General features: G+C 50.3%; 1 protein-coding gene across 2 annotated transcripts in view; it reads left to right on the forward strand.

The window, feature by feature from the left end:
- The first annotated feature begins 6,506 nt into the window (after nt 1-6,506).
- TMCO4 (transmembrane and coiled-coil domains 4) overlaps nt 6,507-25,940 on the forward strand; it is a 105,122-nt gene continuing 85,688 nt past the window's right edge. The window contains exons 1-3 of one of the 2 annotated variants that reach the window (XM_068968336.1): nt 6,507-6,560; nt 14,534-14,647; nt 22,319-22,416. The gene's annotated coding sequence lies outside the window, so the exon portion shown is untranslated. Of the gene's footprint in view, nt 6,561-8,535; nt 8,569-14,533; nt 14,648-22,318; nt 22,417-25,940 lie in introns of those variants that run through there. The other variant, XM_068968337.1, reaches the window with a different exon arrangement.

Below are 25,940 nucleotides of genomic sequence, written 5' to 3' on the forward strand. Positions count from 1 at the left end.
CCCTCCACCCTGACTCCCCTCTGCAGGTGTGTCCAGTCCTTCCCCACGGTACCCGTTTATTTCTGAGCATCGTTAGGAAAGAAGTGACCGTAAACAATCTTCTGTGTCATTCAGTCTCAAGTCCAACATGATAGCATCATACGGATATTGTACAGGAAGGGATACGGGGCTGCTTTCAGTGACATCACCCCCAGAATTCAGTACCATCCAACAAACACTCGTGCCAGGCCAGCCCTCACCCACATCCTGGAAGGACAGACATCAGTGGAACATAGTGAAGGAGTCTCGCTCTGCTGCGGAGCCATCCTCCCAATATCTTTGAACCTGTATTGATGTTTGACCCTATGGAATGGCAAGACAGCAGAACCGATCAGATCTGGGATCAAGTCCTGGCTCTGCAATCGTGTAGCTTGATGCCCCTGCCCAAGTTAGTTAATACCCGCCACCCCCCTCCTCAAGCTTCAGTTCCTTCCCATGTGAAGTGGGGCTAATAACAGTATAAACTGCATAGGATTAAATGATAGAAAGCATACATGGGACATGAAGAGCTAGCCACAAGGATAACGGTCTCTGAACAACGTCCACGGCAATTTCTATAATTTCTGGGAGAATCAAATCCAATTACCTGGTTGCTGCAAACCTAACTGATCACCCAGGGAACTTTTTAAAATATAAATCCCTAGGCTTCCACACACCTGAGAAATTCTGAATTGGGCCAGGCTGGGGCAGCGCCCAGCAACCTACGCTCCATGATATACATTGACAGTGTTTTACAGGGCCTCGTCTGCAGTAGGCCCTCAATAAATACAGGCCTCCTCCCTGGCCTGGACCATTGCAACAGTCTCCTAACCACTCACCTGTGTCCGCTCTCATCCATGTGTCCACCTCCGGAAGCCAGTGGAATCCTTTGGAAATGTGAAATCATGCCACATCACTGCCCCAAAACCCTCTACAACTCCCCATTTCTTACCGAACAAAAGTCATGAACAAGGCCCTACATCAGCAGCACACATTAGAAATACCTAGTGAGCTTATGAACAATACGTAGGCCTGGCCTAACCCCAGACCAGCAGAATCGGAATCTCTAGGGGTAGGGCTCAAGTGGGGTCATTATACCACATAGAGGACACCCAGTTACCATGGAACTTCAGATACCCAGTGAATAACATTTTGGTATAAGTATGTCCTGGGAAATATGGGGACATATTTATACTTAAAAAGTATCTATTTCTCGTCTATCTGAAATTCCAGTGTAACCAAGTATGCTCTATTTTCATTTGCTAAACCTGGAAACCATAGGCCACACATTAGCCTTTCTAAAAAGCTCACAGTGGGGCTTCCCTGGTGGCTCAGTGGTAAAGAATCCGCCTGCCAATGCAGGAGACCCGGGTTCGATCCCTGGTCAGGAGGATCCCACATGCTGCGGGATCGCTCGGCTTGTGAGCCACAACTATTGAGCCTGTGCTCTGGAGCCCAGGATCGTGACTGCTGAGCCCAGATGCTGAAGCTACTAAAGTCCCGGTGCCCTGGAGCCCATGAGCCGCAAGAGGAGAGGCCGCTGCAGTGGGAAGCCAGCCCACCGCGACTAGAGAGTGGCCCCCACTCAGCACAGGGAGGAGCGCGTGCAGCAACGGAGACCCTGCCCAGCCAAGGGCAAAGAAATGAATTAAATTATAAAGAAAGCTCACAGTGAAACAGCCCCCATCACCTCTCATCTATTCCTCTCCCTCGAATCCCTCCACTCCATCCTTCTCCTTTAAAGAGTCAGCCATCTTCCCCATCTCTACAGCTTGCAGTTGCTGTCTGCCTGGGATGCCCTGTCTGGGTCAGACACCAGCAAGCCTCCCTGACCTCTGCAAGAGCACCCTCTCCCAGGGTTCCCCTCGCCCTGCCTTACTGTGTCTTTGTAGCAACCACATGACATGGTGTATTATTTGTTTGGCTGTCCATCTCCCTTTCCCCACAAACTAGACTGTCAGCTCCATGACTTGTTGGAGACACTTTGGTTCTTTCCTCGCTGTCTCTGCAATGCCTAGAACCCTGCCAGCTACTCAGTAAATTAGGGCTGAATTAGTTAATGGGGGATGAAAAGACTCTTCCTTCCAGCACAACTCCCTAAACATTCCTGTGGGAGGAGCTGATTGATAGATATCTTGGCTGAACCGGGTCTTGCTTGTGGCACGCGGGATCTTTAGTTGCAGCATGCGAACTCTCGGTGGTAGCCATGTGGGATTTAGTTCCCTGACCAGGGATCGAACCTGGGCCCCCCTGCACTGGGAGTGTGGAGTTTCAGCCCCTGGAACACCAGGCACGTCCCAGCCCCAGTAGAGGTATCTTTTACTGAGAATGAGAGCAGCTAATGTTTACTGAGCTTGTCCTGTGTGCCAGGCAGCATTCACAGCGCTTCACCTGTATATGCTCATGATATATGTTTCATTCTCATGACAAACCTTGTAGGAACCATAATGATCCTCATTTTAAGACGAGGAAAGTGGATTTTTCAACAGCAAACCTCAAAAACCTCCAGTGCCTACACCAGAGGGACAAAGGTACTTTCTCTACGTTCCCTTCCTGTACCCTGGATTCTGGGTCAGGTCCCGTTGTGCTGTTCATTGTTGGGGTGAGGAGGAAGCTGGGGTCAGGGGTGAGCACTGCGCAAAGCTGTAACTGCTCCAATGTCTGGAGTCAAGAGCATTTGACACAGCGTCGCTCTTGAACTACAGACAGGGCAAGGCTGTTGGGCAGAGTGGTGCCTGGAACCACAAAGCCAATCTGGTAAAAGAGACATTGAGCCCAGGAGGGCTGGCTGGAGGTTTTCTGTCCATGTTCTCATCCATGTAGTTATTAATTCTGCAACTGACAAGGCTCGTGTGCTCAGAGATATACATCCCATGCGCCCGAGGGGTGCATGCCCATTTGACCCTCACAATGGTCTCATAGGAAAGGAGAGCTGCTATTCTTTGTCCTGAGTGGCTAGTGAGATGAGGAGACAGAAGCCTAGAACATTCCACAAGATGCATGAGTCACAGGCTTCTTGGAAGCTGGTCTCTGACCCTGATCAGTGCCTTTCCCATTCTCAGCACTGGGCTGTCTTCACCTGGAGTAACAGCAACAACCTTGCGGCCACAGTGACTCACTCTGGCTCATCACTGGTACTTCAGGGGCAGGAGACAGATGGGCCCTGGGCGGAAGAGTTTCTCCCCTGTGGACAGAAGCTCCGTAACAGTGGGATGATGAAGGAGGCTGGGTCCTGCCCAGGTAAAGAGATAAAAGACCATATATTCCTCATTCTCAAAGTCAAGCACTCACTGACCACACATGCACAGAAAGGCTCCATGGAGGTCAAAAAGGGAGAGGGGATCACCTCATAGTAAGTGATATCAAGCACCCATAAGCCTCTTCACCAGAATCCACCTTGGCTGAAAGACAAGCAATGACACGTGGGAGGATCCTGAAAGTGAAAGTGATACTTGCTCAGTCAGGCCTAACGCCGGGGACGGTAGCCCGCCAGGCTCCTCTGTCCATGGGATTTCCCAGACGAGAATTCTGGAAGTGGTAGCCATTTCCTTCTCCAGGGGGTCTTCCCGACCCAAGGATGGAACCCACATCTCTCACATTGCAGGCAGATCCTTTACCATCTGAGCCACCAGGGAAGCCTCAGAGAGGATCCTGAAATACACCAAATACAGACTCAGAATCAGGCAAATCAAAATGATTGGCCAAAGAAAACCCAGAAAAAATGCCCCATAAAAGTAATTCAAACTACCACGAGGAGGCAACTTAGCAACTCTTTCTGAGTACTGTACTCTTGTTTTCCTCCTAATGAACACCTCACTTGTTTAACTACTTTCTATCTTTGTGGGAATTCTTTTCTGCACAGCCAAAGGGCCAGGGCCTGGTCACTGGCTGACCTAGTAGCCGGGATCTGGTGCTCTCACTACAGGAACCTGGCCTCAGTCTCTGCTCTGGGAACCCAAGCTCCGCTCCAAGCCACTGCAGGCCGAGGCCACCCAAGATCACTGTGGCTTCCGCACTACCTTGACCTGAGCCTCAGTTTGCTTTCCTGTAGAATAGATGTGATGAGAATTCACAGGATTGCTAGAGGAATGAGGTCGATTCACACGCTTCTGGGCTCCAAAATCACGGCAGATGGTGACTGCAGCCATGAAATTAAAAGACGCTTACTTCTCGAAAGGAAAGTTATGGCCAACCTAGACAGCATATTCAAAAGCAGAGACATTACTTTGCCAACAAAGATCCGTCTAGTTAAGGCAATGGTTTTTCCAGTGGTCATGTATGGATGTGAGCGTTGGACTATAAAGAAAGCTGAGCACCGAAGAATTGATGCTTTTGAACTGTGGTGTTAGAGAAGACTCTTGAGAATCGCTTGGACTGCAAGGAGATCTAACCAGTCCATCCTAAAAGAGATCAGTCCTGGGTGTTCATTGGAAAGACTGATGTTGAGGCTGAAACTCCAATACTTTGGCCACCTGATACAAAGAGCTGATTCATTTGAAAAGACCCTGATGCTGGGAAAGATTGAGGGCAGGAGAAGAGGATGACAGAGGATGAGACGGTTGGATGGCATTATCAACTTGATGGACATGGGTTTGGGTAGACTCCGGGAGTTGGTGATGGACAGGGAGGCCTGGCGTGCTGTGGATCATGGGGTCGCAAAGAGTCGGACACGACTGAGCAACTGAACTGCACTGAACTGAGCACATTTGTTATATCATTCTGAACCAACTACTGGGTTCAGAATCATTCCCAGTCCCTGCGGCTGGGCACCCAGCAGAGGACTGACTCTCTTGGCTTTTAAATTCTAGTGGGGACGGCAAGCAATGAACAGAAACAGGAAGATAAACCAAAACAACTTCACAGAGTGAGAAGCGCTGCAATTGACACAGAACAGAAGGGGAAGCCTGGAGTGGGATTCCCCAGGCACTTAAACAGCACCTGGCACATAGTAGGTGTTCAGAGCTATTTGTTCTCTGACTGGACGTGCTGGGTGGACGGGGAAGATGCCACCCTAGGGTGGTGGCCGGGGGGGGGGGGGGGAAACGAGGGGTGGGGGAGGGGAGAACCGGCATGGGAGCCAGGGTCGCGGCACCGGGCAGTTCAGTTCAGTCGCTCTGTCTTGTCCGACTCTTTGTGACCTCATGGACTGCAGCACGCCAGGCCTCCCTGTCCATCACCAACTCCCGGAGCTTGCTCAAACTCATGTCCATCGAGTCAGTGATGCCATCCAACCATCTCATCCTCTGTCGTCCCCTTCTCCTCCCGCGTTGCAGTCTTTGCAGCGCCAGGCAGAGGAAACCTCAAAGGCAAAGAAACGGAAGGGAAACTTGACAGCATGGATAGATCTCAACGCTCTGTGAACTTCACAGTGCTGTCTACCTAGGCGGGAAGGCGGGGTCTGTGGCCGGCTCTTTGATTTCACATCATCTGCTTTGACGATTCCCCCCGGATGGCCGCGCGGCTCTCCGCGTGGGGGGACCGAGTCCGGCGAGCATTCTTCGCAGCGCCGAACCCGCGAGGGCGCACGGGCCCACGGAGCGAGATTCGCGCGGGGCTGGCGAGTCACTGCCTGAGCCGGGCACCCGGGGCCACGCGCCGGGGCCAGGAGCCCGGAAGCACCGGGAGCGCGCGGGGCGGGGCGCTGGGCGGCGGGAGCCGCGCGCGGGGCGGGGCCGGAGCAGCCCCGCCCCCTGGCCTTCGGCGCCCGCCACCTTCAGGTAAGGGGCGCGCGCTCCGCGCCGCCCGGCCCGCGGGCCCGTTGCCCCCTCCTCCCCTCCCCCGGCCCCCGGTGCCAAGGGCGCGGCGGCGGCCCGGCGCCGACCCGCCGGAGTCAAGGCCGCCGGGCGGCTTCTTGCTTTCCGTCCGAGCCGGAAGTGCGCTTAGAGCCACACGCCCTGGCCGCAGATGGGGAAACTGAGGCCGGGCCTCCCCTGGTAAATGAAGACTCTGGTCCGGGCCAGGGAGGGGACGGTGCTTGCCCAACCCAAGGTCACCCGGGGTCTCCGGGCTTCCCCTTGGCTCTCGGGGCCCCTCGGGCGCTCCTCGTCCCGCCTTCTTCTGGCCCCTGAAGCCCTCTGAGCTCTCAGGAGACACTTAAACTGGGAGGGAGGCGAAGGTGTTGAGAATAAACTCTGGAGAAAAGGCCCCAGGGTCACAGGGAGCCCAGGTGGCCTCCTCCTGACTCCTGTTGTTAGAGGAAGGAGGAATTTCTACTGATTTACTCACTTTGGGGCAGATTTTACACCTGGGTAAGCTGAGGCTCAGAGAGAGGAGAGAACTTCCCCAGGACCACTCGGCTGGGAAGGACGTCAGGATAAGAACCTGGATTCTCCGACTCCAGAGCCTGACGCAGCACCTGGCACAGAGGAGGGCTTCACACACACACACCCACCCACCCCTCCGGTCTCCTCTCTGACGCACACACACACCCCTCCGGTCTCCTCTCTGCCCTGCTCAGGGTGGCGCAGGAAGGCAGGACCACAGCCCCGCTAGACTCCAGGCCTTGGTCGACACCACTGCCTAATGCGGCGTAGGAGTCAACAGTGAGTCCTCTGTTCACTAACTCAGCGTTCATTTCAGGGCAGAAACATGAAGCCCTTTAAGCTTTGGGGGCGTCCACCAAATATATATTGAACGCCTACTCTGTGCGGTTTAGGGACTGGGAATACAGCAGTGAGTGAGACGAGAGCTGCCCTGGGGGGTGGGGGTACATTGCAGAGAGTGGAGTAAACCCTGCCCTTCAGCCTGAGCGGGAGGAGGGATGAAGAGGAGCACTGGAATCTTCTCCCCCTGAAGTCTGAGAAGAGGGCAGGAAGGGACGAAAGCTCACAGCTCCCAGGCCTACCAGGCCTTGTTTGGCATGCTTTGCCAGCCTGAGCTCCCCCAACCCCACCCCTAGGGATTTGGGGAGGAGGGGCTGGGTGGGTAGAGGGCGGCCCTGAACTGACCTCAGAGTCTGGAAAGCTAGCTGTGTGATCTTGGGTACGTCATTCTACCTCTCTCGGCCTGTTTTCTCGTCGTACAGCAGGAGTCACGCTACTTCACAGCATTGGTGGTGCTGTGCTGAAAGGCTTCGGAAATCGTAAGCAGGGTCCAGGTTGTGGCTCACATCAGAGACCTTGCCAAATCAGGCGTGAGCCAGGGTGTATTGTTTATTCATAGTGTTTATTTAGAGACTCTAGTGACCCTGTGGATAACCTGTGAGTGCTCTCCATAAAGAAACGTAAGAGGCAGAGGGAGGGTGGCTGAGTTGAAGCCTGGGAGCCTGAGCTTCCCTGCTTTGCTGTCTCAGGAAATAGAGCCTGTGTCGCGGTCCACATTTCAGCTTTCAGAACCCTTGCAGTCACATGTCCTGCATCACACAGAGGTGGCTCAGGCCCTCAGTCTGCAGTTTCCGGAGTCATCCTGAACAAGCTAAGTGACCTGTCTGTGTCTCGATTGCCTCACCTGTAAAATACCTGTCCCCAGGGTTGTCATGGGGACGAAAGAGGCCAAAGCCACGAAGGGCCCTGAGTAGAGCTGCCACCCTGGGATCCTTTCCAAGGCCTGGGAGCGGTTGGATGGCACAGTTGGCTGCCTTGGTTGCCGTGGCCAAGCATGTACCAGAATGGCACCATTTAGACACTGGGGTTACAGCGGTCGGTAAGACACATGGTGCCCTGGTTGGGGTGGCAGGGAGGTCACAGCCTGGAGAGTTTCTCGTGAGCCTGAGATCATCTTTCCCTGCACTGGTACCACAAGGCTGCAAGTGGCTGGATCAGCCTCCCGGGCCCACACATGCGGGACCTGAGAAACGTCATTAGGTGTTTATCCTCACTCTCTCCTTTATGACCTGATGGTTTTGTAATCATTGCTGTACATTTTAAACTGCGGCAGCAGATGAAATGGGCGGGGAGAGCCTCGCTGCCTTGAATATGTTACAATGAGCAGAAGGGGGCTAAAATGGGTATTGAACCCACTTGCCACTTTGCCACCCTCCTCTTGACAGCCAGACCCATCCGATTTTACCACCCTCTGCTCAAAACCCTTCTGCGGCTTCCTACTTTCCTAGGGTGAGGTGAAGTCGCTCAGTCGTGTCCGAGTCTTTGCGACCCCGTGGACTGTAGCCTACCAGGCTCCTCCGTCCATGGGATTCTCCAGGCAAGAATACTGGAGTGGGTTGCCATTTCCTTCTCCAGGGCATCTTCCCGATCCAGGGATCGAACCCAGGTCTCCCGCATTGGAGGCAGATGCTTTAACCTCTGAGCCACCAGGGAAGCCACTTTCTTAGGGTAAAGAAAAAGAGCAAAAACCTCAGCACGGCCCTGAAAGTCCTGCCGCCTGGGCCCCACCTGCACCTGGCCTCCTCCTCCAGCTGCGTCTCAGACCTCTCTGTCAGTAGCCCTCTGTGCTCGAGCGCGCTGCTGCCTCTGCCTCAGGGCCTTTGCACGGGCTCTTCTAGACTGCTTCTCCTCCTTCAGCTCCCTTTTTCCAGGGTAACACCTCATCTGTCAGATCTGATCCCAACCTCGACTGGCATCCCAAGTTCCCCAGGCCACCGGACTTCCCCAGGTATGTGGGAGGTTTATGTCAAAGTGTAATTATACTTGTGTATAATTGTGTAAGATATCACTGGAATTAATGTCAGCTTCCACCCGGTCACACACCCCCACCTCCAGCTGTGACCCTCATGATTTCTGGGACTGCTCGGAGTTTGCTCTGAGATGCTTGGTAATGAAATCTCTTTGGGAGCAGCTCTTGCGCACATGTGGACTTGCTTTATCTAAAATTCTGTTGTCCTTCATCAAAAAAGAAAAGTTGCAGACGTCACCTCTTAGTTGTGAGCATAGGTGTTCATTCATTCTTTCACCTGCGCTGCCAGGCAGTGCTCTAAGAGACATCAGGGAACATGACACAATACCCACTGTCCGCATGGAACTTTCTCCAATGAGGGACACAGACCGCAAACCAACCAACCTATCCTCTGCTGCCAGGTGGTGGCACGTTGGATTAAGAAAAGTCACACAGGGCAGTGGTGGCACCTGATATCTTACACTTGCGTGAGGAGGAGCTCTGCTGAGCAGGTGGGAAAGCACAGGTGTCCTGGGCATCATCCACTGCCCCCCGACCATCCTGGGTGGGGAGACAGGCACGTAGGCAACCAGCCTTCATGCCTGAGAGGAGGTGAGGCCCCCCCAGAGAAAGCATGAGCAGCACTTCAGAAGCGGCAGGCTGGACAAATCCAAGAAGCCTCGTGGCAGCCCCTCAGACCCCTTAGTAAAACAGAGCTGGATTTGGGTCTCAAGTCACATGCACCTGGGGAGGTGTATATCCTGGTCCTGCCATTTGCCACCTGTGTAGCCCTCCCCTCTCTGAGCCTCAGTTTTCTCATCTGTAAGATGGGGACAGTGTTAGTTTCTTCCTCGTAAGGCAGTGGTGAGGCTGAAATGGGATCGGGAGGGAAGTCTGCAGGAGCTCTCCTGATCTGTTTATTTTAACTTATGGCTGCACTGGCTCTCCCCGGCTGCCTGCGGGCTCTCCCCGGCTGCCGCGAGCAGGGGCTGCTCTCCACGTGTGCTGTGTGGGCTGCTCACTGCGGTGGCTTCTCCGGTTGTGGAGCGCAGGCGCAAGGGGCACGGGCTTCAGCAGTTGTGTGCAGGCTCAATAGTGGTGGCACGCAGGCTCAGTTGCTCCTCAGCATGTGGGATCTTCCTGGAGAAGGGGCCAAACCTGTGTCTCCTGTGTTGGCAGGCGCTCTCCCAACCACCAGGCCACCAGGGAAGTCCCTGACTTTATTTTTAAGCTGTGCTTTTAAAGAAGGGGATTCCTCTGGCAGCTCAGATGGTAAAGAATCTGCCTGCAATGCTGGAGACCCGGGTTTGATCCCTGGGTGGGGAATATCCCCTGGAAGAGGACATGGCCACCCACTCCTGTATTCCTGCCTGAAGAATTCCATGGACAGGGGAGCCTGGTAGGCCACAGTTCATGGGGTCACAAAGAGTCAGACACAACTGAGCGACAAAGGTTTTCACTTTCACTTTGAAGAAGGGCATTATTTGGAGATGAGGATCCACACCAAGAAAAAAGAAACAGCTTGAGCTGCTTCCCGAGGTGGAAACCCAGCATAGGCTGCAAGGCGCAGTGGCTCAGCTTGGGAGAAAGCTGGCTAGAGGAAAGGGAGTGGGGAAAATAAAGTTGAAAAGTGGGGTCTTTACTGAACCGAACTTGCGTCTGTTCACTCGCACAGACCAATCTACTGTCAAGCTACTGAGACCTGTTGTGGTGAAGGAAAAAGTGCAGCATTTAGTATACAGTGGCAGACCAGGAGTCAGCATGTAGTATACAGTGGCAGACCAGGAGTCAGCGTTTAGTATACAGTGGCAGACCAGGAGTTCACGGCTGCTGCTGCTAAGGCGCTTCAGTCGTGTCCGACTCTGTGCGACCCCAGAGACGGCAGCCCTCCAGGCTCCCCCGTCCCTGGGGTTCTCCAGGCAAGAACCCTGGAGTGGGTTGCAATTTCCTTCTCCAATGCATGAAAGTGAAAAGTGAAAGTGAAGTCGCTCAGTCGTGTCCGACCCTTAGTATGGACTGCAGCCTACCAGGCTGCTCTGTCCATGGGATTTTCCAGGCAAGCGTGCTGGGGTGGGGTGCCATTGCCTTCTCCGGAGTTCAGGGCAGCCGTTCTCAAAAAAAACCCAGATTCCCTGATGGGTTTCAGGGAAGCGTTTTGTTTTTGTTTTGATGCATAGTTGATTTACAGTGTTGTTAGTTGCTGGTGTATAGCAAAGCGATTCAATTATACGCGTATATACATAACTCTTTTTCACATTCTTTTCCATCGTGGCTTGCTGCAGGGTATTGAATACAGTTCCCTGTTTCATACAGTAGGCCCTTGTTTATCTGTGTCTGTGAGTCTTTCTGTGTCATAGCGAAGGTCGCTTGTGCCATGTTTCAGATTCTACATACAAGCGATATCACATAGTATTTGTCTTTCTCTGACTGACTGGCTTCACCTAGTATGACAATCTCTAGGCCTCCCATGTTGCTGTAAGTGGCATTCTTTCATTCTTTTTGATGGCTCAGTGGTATTCCACTGTGTATATTTAATGCATCTTCTTCATCCATCCATCTGTTGTTGGGCATTTAGGTTGCTTCCTTGTCTAGGCTATTGTAAACAATGCTGATATAACATTGGGATGCATGTATCTTTTAAAATCATAGCTTATTCTGGATATATACCTGTGAGTGAGATTGCTGGATCATATGGCAACTCTGTTTTTGGTTTTAAGGAACCTCCATACAGTTTTCCATAGTGGTTGCATCAGTTTACAGGGAAGCATTTTCTTTTTCAGGGAAGCAGTGTTAAAGACCAGCTGAAGGAGGGGAGTCCCAGGCTGTGTGATCAGTTTGTGCACCAGTCTCTGATTGGTTGATGGTGAGGTAACAGGGTGTATCACAGGGGTTAGCATTAGCAATCCTCAGGCTCCAGGAGGTCTGGGGGCTGTGTTCTCATGGTCATTGAGTAATTACATCCTTCCATCTGATAGTGGTTTTATCATCTGTAAAACAACTCAGGGAATGTGTATCAGACACTGTTATCTAAGGACTTCAGGGAAGAACTAAAGATTCTTTGACTGCCCTATGACTGTTTAAATTGTTTAAACACTGTTTAAATTGTTTCCGGTTCTCCTGGCCAAACTGCTACTTTTGTCATGACACAGTCCTTTCAATCATTAATTCTTGGCTCCGGGGAGGCCTGGAAGACTATAGCTTTTCCATAAACAAGAGGCAGGCAGAGGACATGGGGGAGAGGGCCTGTCACATAGAGGCCCCCTAGGTCCTGCCCGGTTCAAGATGGAGCTAGTGAGATTCTCATTTGGCAGTTTTCAGATTGTGTTTGAAATCTTTTGGGCCACCTCAGTGTATAAAGTTAGACCAAAGAGGAGCAGTGTAGGCTGTCCTTGAGCTAAGACCCAGGTGCCCATTTAAATCCCACATCACTTATGCAGCAGCCTTTCCGTTTACTTGTCAGGGCCTCTTTCTCCTTCCGTAAAACAGAGATAATAGCAGTGACCTTATAGAATTATTGGGAGGAAACGAGATGGAAGAGGGGCATATGGCTAACATTTGCCAAGTACTAATAGTTATAATCTTTTAATTAAAAAAATTAGTTGTGATGAAATATACAGAGCATAAAATTCACCCTCCTAACCATTTTTGACTGTGCAGTTCAGTACCATCAGGTATAATCACGTTCTTCTGCACTCAATCTCCAGACGATTTCAACTCACTAGTTAGAAACTCTGTACCCTCTAAACAACTTTCCCACCCCCTCCCCAACCCCTGGCAACCCCTACTTTTACATTCTAGTTCTACAACGTTGGTCACTCTAAATCGCTCACACAAATGGAGCTATACAGTGTTTGTCTTTCTGGGACTAGTCGATTTCATTCAGCATAATGTCCTCAAGGGTTACCATGTTGCAGCGTGTTAGAACTTCCTTCTTTTAAGGCTGAAAAACGTTCCATTGTATGTATGTAACACATTTCATTCATCCTTTCATCCACCCATGGCCACTTGGCTCGCCTCCGCCTTTTTTTGTTGTTGTTCAATCACTGAGTCATGTCTGACTCTTAGAGACCCCACGGACTGTATCATGCCAGGTACCTCTGTCCTTCAGTATCTCCAGGAGTTTGCTCAAATTCTTGTCCATTGAGTCTGTGATGCCATCCAACCATCTCACCTTCTGTTGCCCCCTTCTCCTTCTGCCTTTAATCTTTCCCAGCATCAGGGTGTTTTCCAGTGAGTTAGCTCTTTGCATCAGGTGGCCAGAGTATTGGAATTTTAGCTTCAGCATCAGTCCTTCCAATGAATATTCAGGGTTGATTTCTTTAGGATTGGCTGGTCTGATCTCCTTGCAGTCCAAGAGACTCTCAAGAGTCTTCTCCAGCACCACAGTTTGAAAGCAGCAATTCTTTGGTGCTCAGCCTTCTTTATGATCCAACTGTCATATCCATGAGTGGAAAAAACCACGGCTCTGACTATACTGATTTTTGTCACCAAAGTGATGTCTCTGCTTTCTCATACGCTGTCTAGGTTTGTCATAGCTTTCTTTCCAAGGAACAGGAGTCCTGTAATATCATGGCTGCAATCACCGTCCATAGTGATTCTGGAGCCCAGGAAAAGAAAATCTGTCACTGCTTCCACTTTTTCCCCTTCTGTTTGCGATGAAATAACAGGACCAGATGCCATGATCTTAGGTTTTTGAATCTTGAGTTTCAAACCAGCTTTTTCACTCTCCTCTTTAGTTCCTCGAAAGGCTCTTTAGTTCCTCTCCTTTCTGCTGTTAGAGTGGTATCATCTGCCTATCTAAGGTTGTTGCTCTCTCTCCCGGCAGTCTCGATTCCAGCTTGTGCGTCATCCAGCCTGGCATTTTGCCTGGTGTACTCTGCTCCACCTTTTAGCCGTTGTGAAAAATGCTGCTGTGAATACGGGTGTGCACATACCTTCTCGAGACTGTGCTTTCGGTGCTTTGGGGATGTAAGCGGAAGCGGCACTGTTCGATCGTTTACTGTTACAGTTTGAAGGTGGACATGGATGGCTGCCCCAGTGTCTTCCCTTGCCCCTCAGAGTAGGAGAGGTCCCTGGGACCCTGTGGACCAATTTGAAAACCAGTGAGTCAAATGGACCATTGCAGACATTGCCATCTCTCCCCCTTCCTTGCCAGGCAGATTTGCCTCTTAAATTATATTTTAGTTACCCCTAGTGGAAACCATCCTTCATTCAGCAAATGTTTATCGGTTTCTACTACGTTCCGTGTGGGCAAAGGGAGATAGACAATAAGCCGTAAGCAGAAACGAGCGAAGGATATGGTGTGTCAGGTAGGGAGGCGTGCTGTGGCCCAGGCGGAGGAGCCAGTTGACAGGGATTGGGATGAGAGGCTGGGGGTGGCATGGTTTCCCTGAGCTGTGAGATTTAAGCAAAGACCGGAAGGAGGGAAGGGAGTTGACCGTGTGGTCATCTAGGGGAAGAGCATCTCCGGCAAAGGGAACAGCCAGTGCAAAGGCCTTGAGGTGGGAGCGCGCCTGGTGGGGTCCCCTGGCAGCCAGGAGGAGGCTGTGTCTGGAACCAGGTGAGTGGAGGAGCCGGGAGGAGAAGGGCAGGGTGCACATGGCCCGGAGGCGCCGGGTGAGAAGGGAGTGGCTGGAGGTTTGGAGCAGGGAAGGGATGCGATCTGACTCTCGTTTGAGTGGAGCTTTCTAGATGCTGTGGGCTGGATAGCTAGGGGTAAGGGCAGAAAGAGGTGGGAGAGGAGGCTCCTGCCAGAGAGATGACGGCAGCTTGTACTCTGCTGGGAGTCAGGGAAGAAGGGCGCGATGATAAATGAGGACGAAACACCCAAGACCCTGGCATCCACCCTTGAGCACACTATCACACTTCCCAGCCTGCCCCAGCCCCCCACCCCTCCTCCAGGCTCCCGAAGCCGGGGTGGGCTGGGAGCTTGCCCTCCATGCCAACGCCCTCTTTCTCTTTCCAGTCTGTGCTGGGATTGTCCAAAACCCTCCGGGTTCTTCTGTGTTGAGACTGTTGCCTGGACACCTCCTGAGATGGTGCAGTTACCACCAACCTCCGGTTTAACTTCCTGATAGAGGTATACAATGAATGCGTTTGTCTCCTAAAATGCTGAGAGTGGGGAGTAAGCTGGGCCTGCCTAGGAGCCCCGCTTCTAGGACCATGTCAGGATTGTCTTGTTGTGTGTGTGTGTGTGTGTGTGTGTGTGTGTGTGTGTGTGTGTGTGTGTGTGTCCATGTTGAACTACAGTCTTCAGAATTTCCTGCTTAAGAACAGTACTGTAGCTCTGTTTGTTACAAAGGAATTCTTTGGCCCCATGCTTTTCCTTCTCCTTGGGTCCAGGATAATTAGTCCTCAGCCTTCCTCTGACACTGTAGTTATTTCTCTAGTAATGGTTATTTTTAAAACAGATGTATATATTACGCATTTATTTTTTAATTCGGCTGCCTGGGGTTTTAGTTGCAGCATGCAGGATCTTTCGTTGCAGCATGCAAATTCTCAGCTGCTCTTAGTTCCCCAATCCAGGATGGACCCCGGGCCCCCTGCGTTGGGAGTATGGAGTCAGCCCCTGGACCACCAGGGAAGCCCTGCTGATGGTTATTTCACTGTCCTGCAGACTTATCTAAAAATTCACCTGTGGCCACTTAACTCAGAAAAAGAGGAAGAAAGAGAGAAAAAGAACATCGCACCCCAGCTGCACTGGGCTCCCCTACCCCGCAGTCCCCCCGCCAACACACACACACACACCGAAATTAAAAACAAAAAAAGGCCACAGTTGGCTCGCTTTTAAGAAAAACAAAAGAAGTTCATTCTTGCATGACATCTTTTAAAGACTAGGTCCTGCAGAACTTCCCCAACCAGGGATTGAACTTGCCCCTGCCCCCCAGTTGTGGAAATGCAGTCTTAACCAGTGGACCACCAGGGACGTCCAAAGGCCTTGGAGTTTTAATGATGATTTAAGGGCTTCCCTGGTGGCTCAGTGGTAAGGAATCCACCCGCCAGTGCCCGAGACTCAGGTTTGATCCCTGGGTCAGAAAGATCCCCTGGAGAAGGAAATGGCAACCCACTTCAGTATTCTTCCCTGGAGAATCCCATGGACAGAGGAGCCTTGTGGGATGCAGTCCCGGGGTCATAAAGAGGCAGACACGACTGAGCGGCTAAACAACAACAACCAAGGGCTTTCAAGGACGATGCTGACCACGTCTGCTTCTCTCCTCAGTGCTCACTGTGCGATTTTGGCCGCTACGAGAAATCCCACCACATTGTTTACGGCATCCATCAAGAAATGTGGGTCGAGCACCTCTGTAGGTGCCTGTAAAACCCAGGCCAGATGTTTGGGAGTGGCCATCTCCCCCTACTCCTGACAGAAGTAGCCCAGCCTGTGTTTCCTTTGGTGACTGATAATATGACCTGTAAGACAAAAGTCGTGACCACGTTGCGGTAAAACACATTTCCGTTCCAGGCTGGCCGCCTGCGTCCCGCCTCAGGGCCACGAGTCCCGCCGTGGACCGGGGCTTCCCCGGGCACCTCCCCGTGTGCATGTCGTTTCCCTGAGTGGCGGGGCTCTCCTGGGGCAGAGGTAGACCTTTCTCAGCGTTCCTTGGGGTCTTCGTGTCACCTGGGCAGGGACAAGATCCCCAGGGAGTCGGGACTACTTCCTGCATCAGTGATGTGCTGAGCCCAGGGGGGTGCTGGACGGGTCCTGTGCACGTGAGGCGGCCCCGGGCACAGAGGCACCTCCAGCCCTGACCAGCAGGGTCTTTTGCTTACTGCAGGAATCCAGCACCCTTTCACCCTCTCAGAATCAGTCCAGCTTCTCAGACATACTTGAGACTCTCGGTTCAGCTTTGGACCGGATCCTGATCCCTAACCAGACCAAGGAGTGGAGGCCACTGAGGACCAGTATACACAATTCAGATGGCACCCCCTGCCTCCAACCTCAACCGCCACCACACGTCCTCGGTTGAAAGAGTTTGGGGCCCATCCCATCCGACTGGCCAGTCTGTGGAGTTGGAACCTTGGGCTCCTCCATCTCACCGTCACGGATGGCTGAGAGTTGCTCTTGTCCATCTGGTTGATTACAAGACCTGCTGGTCAAAGGAATGGGACTTAATCGTGACCTCACCCACACTGGGTCAGCTGGGCCACATGTGGCCAGAGCTTTGTGAGATAAAGCACTCCCCTTCTAGTGATCAAAAACACAACAATTTTTAATTAAAAAAATTTTTTTTAGTTATTAAAACTCTAATAGAGACTTCCCTGATGGCCCAGTGGTAAAGAATCCACCTTGGAATGCAAAGGACTTGGATTCAGCCCCCGGTCAGGACGACCTAGCATCCCACAAGCCACAGAGCAGCTAAGGCCACCTGCCACAGTCCATGTGCTCTGGAACCTCTGCCCCACAAGTAGAGAGTCCACACGCCATAGCGGAAGCCCCTGTGTGCCGCGGCTGAGACCGGACTCAGCCAGACAAATAGGTAAATATTCTTTTAAAAAGTTCTAATAAGCTTGCAACAGAAGAATGTTAGAAATGCAGAAAGAAAGAATAGAAACCAATTACTTCTAGGCCCACAGTCCTGCCACCGAGTGAAAAGGATCATTAACGTTTTTTGTTTTTTTTTTTAAGTGGAGGATATTGCTTTACAACGTAATGTTGGCTTCCGCCATACAAAAACTCGAATCACCCATAAGTATATGTATATGTATCCCCTCCCTCTCAAGCCTCCCTCCCACCACTCTAGGTCATCAGAGAGGGCCAGGCTGGGCTTCCTGTGTTATGTAGCAGCTTCCCATTAGCTGTCTGTTTTACATATGGTAATGTGAATGTTGGTAAAGAAGCAAGGTCTGATGCTATAAAGAGCAATATTGCACAGGAACCTGGAATGTCAGGTCCATGAATCAAGGAAAATTGGAAGTGGTCAAACAGGAGATGGCAAGAGTGAACATCGACATTCTAGGAATCAGCAAACTAAGATGGACTGGAATGGGTGAATTTAACTCAGATGACCATTATATCTACTACTGTGGGCAGGAATCCCTCAGAAGAAATGGAGTAGCCATCATGGTCAACAAGAGTCCGAAATGCAGTACTTGGATGCAATCTCAAAAACGACAGAATGATCTCTGTTCATTTCCAAGGCAAACCGTTCAATATTATGGTGATCCAAGCCTATGCCCCAACCAGTAATGCTGAAGAAGCTGAAGTTGAATGGTTTCTATGAAGACCGTTTAGAACTAACACCCAAAACAGATGTCCTTTTCATTATAGAGGACTGGAATGCAAAAGTAGGAAGTCAAGAAACACCCAGAGCAACAGGAAGATTTGGCCGAGGAGTATGGAATGAAGCAGGGCAAAGGCTAATAGAGTTTTGCCAAGAGAACACACTGGTCATAGCAAACACTCTCTTCCAACAACACAAGAGAAGACTCTACATATGGATGTCACCAGATGGTCAACACCAAAATCAGATTGATTATATTCTTTGCAGTCAAAGATGGAGAAGCTCTGTACAGTCAGCAAAAACAAGACTGGGAGCTGACTGTGGCTCAGATCATGAACTTCTTATTGCCAAATTCAGACTTAAATTGAAGAGAGTAGGGAAAACCATTCAGGTATGACCTAAATCAAATCCCTTATGACTATACAGTGGAAGTGAGAAGTAGATTTAAGGGACTAGATCTGATAGAGTGCCTGATGAACTATGGACGGAGGTTCGTGACATTGTACAGGAGACAGGGATCAAGACCATCCTCATGGAAAAGAAATGCAAAAAAGTAAAATGGCTGTCTAAGGAGGCCTTACAAATAGCTGTGGAAAGAAGAGAAGCAAAAAGCAAAGGAGGAAACGAAAGATCTTTCCATTTGAATGCAGAGTTCCAAAGAATAGCAAGGAGAGATAAGAAAGCCTCCCTCAGCAATCAATGCAAAGAAATAGAGGAAAAGAACAGAATGGGAAAGACTAGAGATCTCTTCAAGAAAATTAGAGATACCAAGGGAACATTTCATGCAAAGATGGGCTCGATAAAGGACAGAAATGGTATGGACCTAACAGAAGCAGAAGATATTAAGAAGAGGTGGCAAGAATACACGGAAGAACTGTACAAAAAAGATCTTCACGACCCAGATAATCATGATGATGTGATCACTCATCTAGAGCCAGACATTCTGGAATGTGAAATCAAGTGGGCCTTAGAAAGCATCACTACGAACAAAGCTAGTGGAGGTGATGGAATTCCAGTTGAGCTATTTCAAATCCTGGAAGATGATGCTGTGAAAGTGCTGCACTCAATATGCCAGCAAATTTGGAAAACTCAGCAGTGGCCACAGGACTGGAAAAGGTCAGTTTTCATTCTAATCCCAAAGAAAGGCAATGCTAAAGAATGCTCAAACTACCGCACAACTGCGCTCATCTCACACGCTAGTAAAGTAATGCTCAAAATTCTCCAAGCCAGGCTTCAACAGTACGTGAACCATGAACTTCCAGATGTTCAAGCTGGTTTTAGAAAAGGCAGAGGAACCAGAGATCAAATTGCCAACATCCACTGGATCATCGAAAAAGCAAGAGAGTTCTAGAAAAACATCTATTATTGCTTTATTGACTGTGCCAAAGCCTTTGACTGTGTGGATCACAATAAACTGTGGACAATTCTGAAAGAGATGGGAATACCAGACCATCTGACGTGTCTCTTGAGAAATTTGTATGCAGGTCAGGAAGCAACAGTTAGAACTGGACATGGAACAACAGACTGGTTCCAAATAGGAACTTGACATGGAACAACAGACTGGTTCCAAATAGGAAAAGGAGTACGTCAAATAAGCAGGTATTGTCACCCTGCTTATTTAACTTATATGCAGAGTACATCATGAGAAACACTGGGCTGGAAGAAGCACAAGCTGGAATCAAGATTGCCAGGAGAAATATCAGTAACCTCAGATATGCAGATGACATCACCCTTATGGCAGAAAGTGAAGAGGAACTAAGAAGCCTCTTGATGAAAGTGAAGGAGGAGAGAGAAAAAGTTGGCTTAAAGCTTAACATTCAGAAAAGTAAGATCATGGCATCTGGTCCCATCACTTCATGGGAAGTAGATGGGGAAACAGTGAAAACAGTGTCAGACTTTATTTTGGGGGCTCCAGAATCACTGCAGATGGTGATTGCAGCCATGAAATAAAAGACGCTTTCTGCTTGGAAGAAAAGTTATGACCAACCTAGATAGCATATTTAAAAGCAGAGATATTACTTTGCCAACAAAGGTCCATCTAGTCAAGGCTATGGTTTTTCCAGTGGTCATGTATAGATGTGAGAGTTGGACTGTGAAGAAAGCTGAGTGCTGCAGAATTGATGCTTTTGAACTGTGGTGTTGGAGAAGACTCTTGAGAGTCCCTTGGACTATAAGAAGATCCAAGCAGTCCATCCTAAAGGAGATTAGTCCTGGGTGCTCATTGGAAGGAGTGATGTTGAAGCTGAAACTCCAGTGCTTTGGCCACCTCATGCGAAGAGTTGACTCATTGGAAAAGACTCTGATGCCTGGAGGGATTGGGGGCAGGAGGAGAAGGGGACAACAGAGGATGAGATGGCTGGATGGCATCACCGACTCGATGGACATGGGTTTGGGTAGACTCTGAGAGTTGTTGATGGACAAGGAGGCCTGGGGTACTGCGATTCATGGGGTCGCAAACAGTCGGACGTGACTGAGCAACTGAACTGAACTGAACTGATGTTGGTAAAGAATCTGCCTACAATGCAGGAGATCCCGGTTCAATTCCTGGGTCAGGAAGATCCACTGGAGAAGGGATAGGCCACTCACTCCTATATTCTTGAGTTTCCTTGGTGGCTCAGATGGTGAAGAATCTGCTTGCAGTGCGGGAGACCTGGGTTTGATCCCTGGGTTGGGAAGATCCCCTGGAGAAGAGAAAGGCTACCCACTCCAGTATTCTGGCCTGGAGAATTGCATGGACTGTTCAGAGTTGAACATGACTGAGCGACTTTCACTTGCATACGGTAGTGTGTATGTCAGGATCATTACCGTTCTGATGTCTTGCCTTGTGTCTTTATGCTCTGTGAAACATTTTTTAGAAACATAGCTGGCATCGTATTGTGTGTCCCATGGTGTACTGTTAACTACTTCCCTGGAAAACAGATTCCCTTCGTTTGTGGGGCTTGCCAGTCTCTGTGATGGAAATAGCCCCTCTGTGGCCTGTTTCAGGCTCCCAGCATCACTGAACGCAGAGCTGGGAGAGGTGCCAGTCTGAGCTGACATCAGCACACCATATTAGGATTTAAAATCATAATCCATCGGGGACTTCCCTGGCAGTCCAGTGGTTAAGACCTCTCCTTCCTATGCAGGGGGTGTGGGTTCGATCCCTGGCTGGGGAGCTAAGAGCCCACATGCCTCCAGGCCACAAAACCAAAGCATAAAGCAGAGGCAGTATTGTAACAAATTCATAGACTTTAAAATGGTCCCCATCAAAAAAATATTTAAAAAAAAATCTCTTCATTCTGATCTTATAGTCAATACACAGTCATTGTTGAAAATTCATAAAATTTAAACAGATAAAGAAAAGATTAAAATCATACAGAATCTGCAGCCACCAACCCCCACCCGCCCCACTCCGTCCCAGTATACAGACAGTCACTGTCAGCCACCCTGATGTAAGTCCAGCAGTCCCCTCCAAGCAGCTAGAGACGTAAACAAAATAACTGTCTTCAGAGCTCGAAAGCAATACATCTCTGTGACACTGGGGAAATCCAGAAAAGTCTCTGGTATCCCACCATCCGGAGATCCCTGGGATGACTGTTCTAGACATTGTACTTGTCTTATCTTTTTAACACGGTTGGACTTGTGGCTTGAATCTCCTGGTTTATAGTCATACGACATGCTTATGCCTTATAGGAAGGTGACATCCAGGGGAAGGGTGTTACGACTGTTCATTGATTAAAAACCCTTTGGAGGGTTAAGAGTTTGCCCTTCCATTGCAGGGGCCTTGGGTTCAGTTCCTGGTCCAGGAACTAAGGTTCTGCATGCCACACGGCATGGCCAAAAAGAGGCCTTTTACAGAAGCTTGAAGAGGCAGAAAATATTCTGGCTCCTTGAACATAGAAAATGGCCTGTTAGGATAAAGCTCAGATTACTTGAAGTTTGGGTCGCTGAGCATCTTTGGACGTCCGTGGGCTGTGCGTTATTTGGATCGCTGAGCATCTTTTTGGTTCTTCAGAAACACCTTCTCTCCTCTCCCACTGGGCTCTGGGATGTCTCTGGGTAATTCCAGATGCTGGGCCCTTGTTCCATCTGTCTTCCTCATCTGATGCTCGAGGGGGAGGTAAGAAGAGGAGTGCCTTTCCAGAGGGAATAACTGGGAAAATCTAGCTTTTGCTTATGCCTCAAAATTCCCTCATCACTTGTTCATGTCACAGGCAATTTCTGAGCACTCACTCTGTGGCACGCAGATGGCTGGGCCCCGGAATCCTGGTATGGAGGAGATCCAGGGCCAGCCCTCTGCCGCCAGGCTAGCCAAGCAGCGGGTGCCGCACCCGTGGCTCAGGGTATGAAGACTTGGAAGCGACAATTCATGCCAAGAGCCAGGCGGCTCTCGATGAATGATCGATGCCTACAGACCTGGGGGGCAAAGGCCAGAAGTAGGGTGAGGGCTCCCCTGAGCCCCGGGGCTAACCTCCCTCTTTCCCACGGGCCTCCTCCCGGTCCCACACCCTATGGACCCACGGGCTGGTTTTTCTGGTTTGTTTCTCCAGGGCAATTTGCATATTTCTCCAAGAACTTCCAAGAAGCTGGACAGCCTGTTTTCAGACTTAGAGAGAAGGAAAGCCCAAGGTTGTTTCTTGAAATCTGGGTAAGTATTATATAAGGTTTCTTTCTCTTCAGAACCTTGGTCATTGTTTAAAATGATCTTTCTTTTTCAGTGTTTTCTTTCTGTTTTCTTTCCAACTCCTTGTATGAATAGAATGATCTTAATTTAAATGTTTTGAGTTTTCGTATTGTCTGTCTCCCTGCTACAGTGTAGCTCCGCGGTGGAAGGTGGTTGTCCGTGTGTCTTAGTCACTGCTGGGTCCCCAGCGTGTAAGACAGCACCTGTGCATGTTTACTGTATTTATCTGGTACGTGTGTGTGTTAGTCACTCAGTCGTGCCCGACTCTTTGCGACCCCGTGGACTGCAATCCACCAGGTTCCTCTGTCCATGAGATTTTCCAGGCAAGGATACTGGAGTGGGTTGCCATTTCCTTCTCCAGGGGATGTACGTATTTGGTAAATTAACTGACTGATTTGGAGTGGAGGTGAATATTTATTTTGGGTTTAACTTCAAGTTCTCAAATTCTATAGCAATGCTCCACTGCTTTTTTCTTTTTAATTGATTAAGGACTCACAGGCAGTTGCAGAAATAGCGCTGAGAGGCCCAGTGTGCCCTCACTCGGCGCTGCACGTGGCCCTAGCCTTCACAGTCAGGCTGGACTCAGCTGGGCGAACTTGGTCCCGCAGGGTGTAGCCCCTGGCAGCTTCCCCTCCAGCCTCATTTCTTCCCTTCCCGCCTCTACACCCACCCATTGTCCACGCCCTGGCTACACTGAGCATCCTTTTGGTTCTTCAAAAGCATCTTCTGTCTTCTCCGTTTGGGACTGACACGTTGTCTCCCTGTGCCGAGAACATTCTCTTCCCACTGACCCCGGCCCGTCTGAGGTCGCCTTCTCCGGGAAGCCAGTCCCGGGCCTGCCTCTGTGTGTCTGTCTGGTTTCCTCTGCCGCGGCATTTACCCCGCTGCTTTGCCGCCGTCTGTGTGCCTGTCTGTGTCTGCCACTGAGCTGTTTCTCCTCCTAGATCGCCTTCCCCGGCCCGTCTCAGCTCCTGCAGGCCTCTGCTGCAACGGCCCCTTTCGCCTGATACCACTGCCACCTCCTCCTTCCTCATCACTTCATGCTCCCCTCACCCTGGTTGCTCTTCCCTGGCAGTCACTGAATATTTAACTGAGTATTTATCTGTTTATCTGCTTACTGACTGGTTACTTGGGCTTCCCTGGTGACTTGGATGGTAAAGAATCCGCTTGCCGTGCAGGAGACCCCAGGCTCTCAGTGCAGGTCCAGTCCTCAGGTGGGGAAGAGCCCCTGGAGGAGGGCATGGCCGCCCACTCCAATACTCCTGCCTGGAGAATCCCATGGGCAGAGGAGCCTGGCAGGCTACAGTCCATAGTGTTGCAAAGAGTCGGGCACGACTGAGCAACTAACACTGTCACTTATTACTTATTTATTTAGTGGACTGTTAAGAGCTTGGACCATGCATTCAGTTCCTCTGAGTGAAAAAAAAGTTCCACCACTTAGTAGCTATGTGATTATGGGCAAGTTACTTAAATTATTATGATTATGACGTATCAGTATAGTATTGCCTGTCTCCCTCCTGAATGTTAGCCCCTTGAGGGCAGGGAATTTGTCAGTTTTGTCCTGTGGTCTGCCCCAAGGCTGCCCGGAACAGGGCATCCTGCATCATATACCCTTCTTCATTCATCCAGCAAGTAGTGACTGAACACCAACCATATTCCACGGCTGGCTCAGAAAGCTATGGGTACAGCAGTGAAAAAATACCCAGGGGCCTGCCTCAAGAAGCTTGCATTCTACTTACGTACACAAGTAAACAAATAATCTAAAAATATATTGCTTAAGACAGAAGTAAGTATTACAGAAATAGAACGGGGTACTGGGCTAGAGAAGCCGAGTAGCTTGGCCTAGAGGAGGTGACATTCGGGCTGAAGCCAGAATGATGTGAAGGACAAATGCAAAGTGTCCTGGGCGGGGAAGACAGCAGGTGCAAAGGCCCAGGGGGAGGACCAGCTTGCGTATTTGAAGAGCGAAAAGACAGCCAGTGTGGCTATAGTGCAGTGAACACGGTGGGCATGGGGTGTACAGGCTGGGATTTAGAGGCAGGCAGAGGCCAGATCAGGACTGTGTAGACCACCGTGAAAGGACTGGTCTTCATCCTGGGGCAATGGGAGGTCTCTGGAGGACTTTAAGCAGGTGAGTGCCATGACCACTGTATATGACAACAAGGCTGCTCGGGCTGTTGTGCAGAGAATGGATTTATAGGGGTGTCATGAGTGTATTTTGTTGAATGGATGGACGAGTGGATGAATGGATGAATTTGGCCTGAGCTGAGTTCTTTGGGTGCTCAGCACACCCTCTTCCCTGCCGTGGTTAGGCAGGCCAGCTTAGGATTCTCTGATTAGAAGGCTGTTTCTTCTTGAGCCGAGAACTAACAAGGGGTTCCCCAAATACAAGCCCAATAAAATACCATCGTGGGCTCCTCTGGGTAGGAGCAGCAGTTACTCCAGCCTCCAAATGGCACGTGGTGGTGTTGATTAAAGGTGGTAGGGATCGCTGAGTCTGCTGACCTCAAGGCCGGCACTGCCCCCGCTCATCATAGTTCGTGGTTTGCTCCTCTCCCCTTTGTTCACGGCCATGGTCTGTGCTGATTATCTGAGCCAGGGAGTTCAGTTCAGGCGCTCAGTCGTGTCCGACTCTTTGCGACCCCATGGACTGCAGCACACCAGGCCTCCCTGTCCATCACCAGCTCCCGGAGCTTGCTCAAACTCATGTCCAGCAAATCAGTGATGCCATCCAAGCATCTCATCCTCTGTCATCCCCTTCTCCTCCTGCCCTCAATCTTTCCCAGCATCAGGGTCTTTGCCAGTGAGTCAGTTCTTCACATCAGGTGGCCAAAGTATTGGAGTTTCAGCTTCAGCATCAGTCCTGCCAATGAATATTCAGAATTGATTTCCTTTAGAATGGACTGGTTTGATATCCTTGAAAAGCTATGACCAACCTAGAGAGCATATTGAAAAGCAGAGACATGACTTTGCCAACAAAGGTCTGTCTAGTCAAAGCTATGGTTTTTCCAGTAGTCATGTATGGATGTGAGAGTTGGACCATAAAGAAGGCTGAGTGCTGAAGAATTGATGCTTTTGAACTGTGCTGTTGGAGAAGACTCTTGAGAGTCCCTTGGACTGCAAGGAGCTAGGGAAATCCACTCCAAAAGATCTTGAACCTGGGTTCCTGGAGCAACCATTGGAGGCCAGTCTTGCTGGGTGGCATTGGGCAAGGTCTTAACCTGTCTGGCCCTCAGTTTGTCCATCTGAAATAAGGGGAGGAGAATCCCTGTGCCTGATGCAGAAGAGAGAAAGTGGGGTTTGGAACCAAAGTCCGGTTTGATTTTCATCACATACTTAAACTGTGTGACCCTGGGGAAATCACTTGACTTCTCTGGGCTTATAGTTACAGGAGAGACTCATAATGCCTCACGTGCTACTTAACCTTACATGGTAATTGTAAGAATTAAATGGATTTACAGTGTTTTGTAAACTGTTAGCCTGCTGTC

This window comes from Capricornis sumatraensis, chromosome 3 (assembly GCF_032405125.1).
Source record: "Capricornis sumatraensis isolate serow.1 chromosome 3, serow.2, whole genome shotgun sequence".
Classification (NCBI taxonomy): domain Eukaryota; kingdom Metazoa; phylum Chordata; class Mammalia; order Artiodactyla; family Bovidae; genus Capricornis; species Capricornis sumatraensis.